Below are 6,327 nucleotides of genomic sequence, written 5' to 3'. Positions count from 1 at the left end.
AACAACGCTTTTGACAAAAAAACGTTGTAAAAAAAATAAGCACAACGCTTTTATAAGAAAACGTTGTCATAAAACTTTTTTTTTGTTATCCACAACGCTTTTTAAAAAAGCGTTGTAGTAGCTTTAAAAAAAACGCTCATCCACAACGCTTTTTAAAAGGCGTTGTGGATGAGCATTTTTTTTAAAACATACCACAACGCTTTATTGAAATAGGGTTGTCCATCCTGACCCAAAATAAAATATATGCTTAATATTATTTTTCTCTCTCCTTGAATTCTCTCTCTCTCGGCCGATCTTCTTCCTTTCTCCCTTCACCGTTAAAAAATTTCAAGCTCCGATCTACGCTGCCTCGTTGCTTGAAAAAATGATTTCAGCATAGATTTAGAATCCTCTCGTCGAGGGATTTCTTCCAGTACCTATTTCCCTAATTTTTAAGCACGCTCCGTCGAACCCTTTTTCTTGCCGCCGTCATTTCGCCATCCCTTTCCCGTCGCCGTCCGTCGCCTAGGCTAGGAGGAAGGTTTTTTAGGTTTTTTGGAGCTTTATTTCGAAGCCTGGAGGTATATTTTGAATTCTAGGTTTCGATTTTTGGAATTTTTTGTTTTCGAATTGATAATCACTTGGTTTCACAAGAAACGCGGAAACTTTTGGTTAATCAACTATGTTAATTAATTTTTTGTGTTTGTGTTTAATATCAGGTCTTAAGTACTCCATACAAGAAAAATGGAGCTCCCGTTCAGTGCCATCAGGTCTTGGGATTCTCTCTGATTTCACGGCATCACCCACTTCTACGGTTTTATTCGCCAACTCTGTAATTCCATTGGTTTGTCGCTCGTGGATTTTTTGTTCTTGATTAATTAATTTATATGCTCACTCGGTTAACTCTATTACTTATTTTATTCTTGATTGAATTATAATTAATTTGTAATTTATATTATTGCTCGCTCGAATTATTTCTTTATCTTGTGAAATCATTTGGATTAGATGAGTTTCGTTGACATGATATATATCCTTTGCCTATTGCCTTTCATGCAGGGACTAAGATATTATCATGCCTCGTGCTTCTGGAAGCTATGGCCTTTCCCAGGTCTCTTTGAGCCGTAAGTTAAGTAATTATGTCTTTTGATTTGCATTTTCTAGCAAATTGGTAGAATGAGAGTTTACATATTTTAGGAATAACGTCTTACGACATAGGATTTGTGTGCTAAATTATTTTCATTGGAGGAAAATAAAAGCATATGAGGCAATTAAAGCAATAAAAGAATTCGAGGAAAAATAGAGTGGGGGTGAGGAGGAGAGGGAAAACGATGACACTTTTAGGTATACTAATTTAAAATGGATATTAGGTATTATACGCGGAGTCCAGTACATTTTTCTCGATGGAAACATAAAGATATATTGGCCTAAGGTAAATAACATGGTAAACAACGCTTGAAACTTGAATCTTTTGTTTTCGAGCCACATATTTTGCCTCGAACATTTTATATAAATGAATTGATTCTGCTGAAAGATCTGTCTAGTGTCTCCTCCACGTATATAGGGAACTCCTTCTATTGGTGCTGGAAAATTAATGTTTTTAGTTCTTGCCGTCTTGTCTTAACTTCATCTGCTTGCCTCAATCATTTTTTGTTAGATATAAATGACTCCCAAACATATATGATAGGACTAATCGAGGTGTGTCATATGGCTAAACGGTTCAAAAAAAATCAAATCGATGCGCTGAATGAAGCGTTTGAAGAATCCAAACACTTGACTAAACAGAAGAAGCTCGAGCTTGTGGGAATTACAGGACTGGATGTGGAGCAAATTACGAGCCAGTTCAATAGATAACGATCCAAGAAACGAAGCCGGGAGAAGTTGGAGGACTTGGAGCAAATTACCAATCTCGCGGTCAGGTACGTGCTTATCAATAATTTTGCCTTTTTCTTTCTCCCTGGTTTTTACTTGGTATGTTTTAGGCAGGATGCCTTTACATTCGATGTGTTGGAGGTGCCTTAAGGATCGGGTTCTAGATTTGTATGGGATACTCTGGGCCACATTGTCACAATTATCATGTCATTCGGGGTGCTTCAGATCTCTAGTACCTTCTTCAATCATTTTTTTTTTGTTTTCTATAATAGATTTTGCTTCTTTTCATTAAATCAACCCTTGTTGGTTTCAGGGTCACTCTTGCAGATGAAACCACTTGTATTTACCTTATCAAATCTTATACCCACGTTGTATTTTCAAATGGTTAGACAAAATGACTTGACTAGTAATTTTTTGTAGTGGGTCTTGTATATATATTGTTAAAGTAATTTCCTGGGCATATAGCGTAATGATTCCACTTTAATGTTCTAAAAATCATTTCATCCAGCATCTTGCTTTTATGATTTTCCATTTTTCATTTCTACTTGATAGATCTCTGTTATTCTCTTTCCATTTGTGACTTTTATGTTATTTTTATTTCCTTGTGTCCAGCGGTTAAAAAAATTTTACTGGACGCAAATTTTATTTTAATGACTGATATCTTCTTCTTCTCTCTCTGTTTTTTTTCAATAATCTGTTAACTACTATTTGTTTTGGAAACAAGAGAAAAATGAGGCAGTAAAATTACTATGCAAGAAACTTCTCATGGGTTTTAAGAAAATTAAATCGAATCTTTTTTTTGTAAACTAGCTATTATATATTTGATTTCACAGGTTGGGAATCCGGAGTCTGGTGTTGGAATCGGCAGACTCCTTGAGAACAAAATTCAACTTTCTTGGATTGTGGCCGAATGCTTGGAAGGCAATGGATGCACTTGGTGGCATTGGACAGACCCTTTGTGCAAAACACACACAGCTTACTGGGTGACTCTACTACCTGATCGAGTGTTAATTTACTATACTCCTTCACATTGTTTGCGTCTTTGGTTTCTTAAGAATCGTGTGTTTCCCTTTTGTGCAGCATCGTGACTACTTCTGTAGTTTCTGGTGAGATCACTGCAGACATGCATATTAAACCCACAGACTTGGAGTAAGTACTTTGGTTTGCTTGACAATCAATTCAGAGTGTAATCTTGGTTGCAAGAGTCATAAACATAGTAGTTGTAATTGATCTCGTTATCAGACTTGGATTGTCAAAAGTTACAAGTTTAATTAATTCGGCCATTAGAAAGGAGCGATCACTTCTAATTAAACTTCTATATATTGAGGGTTTATATATGTTTATGTAATTAATTGGCTCGAGTCGAACTAGAAGAGAAAGTTACACGACAGAGGGAGATTGGGTATCGACCAACGATGGTGATACCTCAACCATTGTTCACCATCAAGCAAAGGTACCTACTAACCACCAAAATATATTGTATATGTTTATGATAATTAATCTGTTTCCTGTTCTATTGAAAGAAGTTAAGATTATCATACAATATCTTGCATGAAAGTTGATTAACGATAAAACATGGGCCAGGATGAATCAGTTCGGCTATGGAACATCCATACTGGAATATGTATTTTGATATTTTATGGTGCTGGGGGACATCGTAATGAAGTTCTTAGTGTGGTATGTTCTATCCGACCTTTTGTCTTCCCTATATTGCCTTTTTGTAAGAAAATGCTCTGAATATGGTGTAGGAACTTCAGGTAGAACTTACTCTGAGCATCTATCCTTTCATTTGTTATGAATATTGTAGGACTTCCACCATTCGGACATGTATCGTATTGCAAGCTGTGGAATGGATAACACTGTAGAGAAATTTTTGCTGAAATTTCAAAATAACTTCGTGCAAGGATCAAGCTCTCGAGCCCTTAAATTTCAAATAGAGGAATTTCATTTTAATTTATTTTATATTTTATCATAGTTTTGATTTTCCATTTCATCAATAAAATTTATGCTTCTTCATTAATTCCAATAATTGAGATTTGTGTCTAACAGTAATATAATCTGCTAACATGATTCTACCTGGACTTATGGTAGCTGACATAAATTGAATTTGATTCAGAATTCTGGACGTACGTGGAGAAATCATTTACTTGGACAGACGTACCTTCCAAGTTTCCCACTAAATATGTACAGTTCCCTGTAAGTAGTTTTTCTTCTCATCTTTTTTCTCCTTTTTTTCCCTTGAATGTCAGGTAGCTGGAGTGAGTTATTTTTCCCACTGCTCTGAATCAACATTTTTGTGTTTCAGATATTTATTGCATCAGTACACACTAATTATGTTGAAGGGCTTAATATTTTTTATAATTTTTTTATATATAGGAATTACATTCATCATCGGTCATATACATATGTGGCATTTTGTAACAAGATATGTTATTTCGCATTGTCGAAGCGAGCTTAGAGAAAGAAGGAATTTTTATTTATTTGTTTGAATCACATTAAATTATGTTGTTGTTAGTGTTATCTGTCTACAAGGGGGCACTACGCCTTTATAAAAAAATATGCATTGGAAGTTGTAAAATTAGCTTTTATGTTTCAGAGCCTTGTATGCATCAACCATATTTTGCATGTTTTGTGCATATATAGATTCAAGTATCTTCAGGACTGCCGTATATTCCTTCGCAAAGAAATCAAGTGAGACACAAAGTAGCCCGTCTAACTTCTTGGCTGAATTGTGTTGTCATATTTGTTTTCATTTTAATTTTCTTCTTTGATGTTTGATTTATTGTGTCATTTATAACCATGTCTTTGAAATTTTATTCTTGTTTGCTCCTATTTTTCAGCACATTCCCAATCCTCCAAATGGATTTAGCATTCTGAGAGTTGGTTTGATCGCCGACTCCGGTTTGAGGCAGAAAGCATAGCGCATATGGCCGAGATGAACATGAAGAATTCGATTATTTGTTATATTTGAATGATTTTTTTTATATTTGAATAATTTATAACATTGAAATACTGTATATTAGATTTAATTTTCTAAAATTTTGAATATTGAGTGATTTATAATATTAAAAATTTGTGAATTAAATTTTATTTTTTTTGTTTTTTATTTGAGAAAAGACAACGTTTTTTAAACGTTGTCGTAGGTAGTTTAAAAGATGTCGTTGCTAAAAAAGACAACGCGAAAAAAGCGTTGATTTTTTTAAATATCACAACACTTTTTCCGCGTTGTTATTGTTACGAAAAAATGTTGTCGTAGCAAGTGTTGTGAGAGACTGCGATCAAAGACAACGCGGAAAAAGCGTTGTCATTTTGAGCAAAGACAACGCTTTTTATGCGTTGTCTTTGCTCAAAACGACAACGCTTTTTCCGTGTTGTGTTTGACCAAAAAGCGTTGTCTTTGCTCAAAACGACAACGCTTTTTCCGCGTTGTGTTTGATCGAAAAGCGTTGTCTTTGCTCAAAACGACAATGCTTTTTCCGCGTTGTCTTTGACCGTGGTCTTTCACAACACTAGCTACGACAACGCTTTTTTGTGACAATAAAAATGCGGAAAAAGCGTTGTTGTTTGCCATTTTTCTTGTAGTGGAGGTATGGTCATTTTGAGTTTATATTCATGTCGTTCGGTTTGACTAACACTCCAGCAATTTTTATGGGTTTGATGAACCATATCTTTCAGCACTATTTTGATGAGTTTGTTATTATCTTCATTGATGATATTCTTATCTATTCAAAGAACCGTACTGACCATGCATAGCATTTGAGGACCGTCTTGCAGATTTTGCGGGTTGAACAATTGTTTGCCAAGCTATCTAAGTGTGAATTCTGGTTGGATCGAGTTGTCTTTCTCGGTTACATTATTTCTGTAGATGGGATTTCTGTCGATCCCAGCAAGATTGAAGCGGTTATGAATTGGCCTAGACTGACATCAGTGCTTGGGATCCGAAGCATTATGGGTTTAGCAGGTTATTATCGCCGATTCATCGAGGGATTCTCTTCTATTGACAAACTGATTACCCAGCTGACTCAGAAGAATGCGCCTTTTATCTGGACTACATATTGTGAGGCTAGCTTTGTTGATCTGAAGAGGAGACTGACCAGTGCTCCGATTCTTTCTATTCCATCAGGTACTGGAGGTTTTATCGTCTATTATGATGCTTCTAACCAAGGCTTGGGATGTGTTCTTATGAAGTATAAGCATGTGATTGCGTATTCATCGAGGCAGCTGAAGCCGCACGAGACTCGTTATCCAGTTCATGATCTTGAACTAGCTGCGATCATCTTTGCTCTGAAGATCTGGCATCACTTTCTGTATGGTGAGTCTTTCGAGATCTTTTCTGATCATAAGAGCCTTAAGTATTTATTTTCACAGGCAGAGCTGAATATGAGACAGAGAATTGATTAGATCTGTTGAATGATTTCGACTGTGAAATCAAGTATTACCTTGGAAAGTCGAATGCAGTTCCAGATGAAGGAGATCGGT

The 6,327-nt window shown here is 35.6% G+C and overlaps 1 long non-coding RNA gene across 1 annotated transcript; it reads left to right on the top strand.

Annotated features, from left to right (window-relative positions):
- The first annotated feature begins 295 nt into the window (after positions 1-295).
- LOC140894687 (uncharacterized) lies at positions 296-1,105 on the top strand. The gene is made up of 3 exons (XR_012153901.1): positions 296-560; positions 707-811; positions 1,036-1,105. It is a non-coding gene; the product is annotated as an uncharacterized lncRNA (long non-coding RNA).
- The last annotated feature ends 5,222 nt before the right edge of the window (positions 1,106-6,327 follow it).

The sequence above is a fragment of the Henckelia pumila genome, chromosome 4, assembly GCF_033568475.1.
Source record: "Henckelia pumila isolate YLH828 chromosome 4, ASM3356847v2, whole genome shotgun sequence".
NCBI lineage: Eukaryota > Viridiplantae > Streptophyta > Magnoliopsida > Lamiales > Gesneriaceae > Henckelia > Henckelia pumila.
This window is presented reverse-complemented; position numbering and strand designations above follow the sequence as displayed.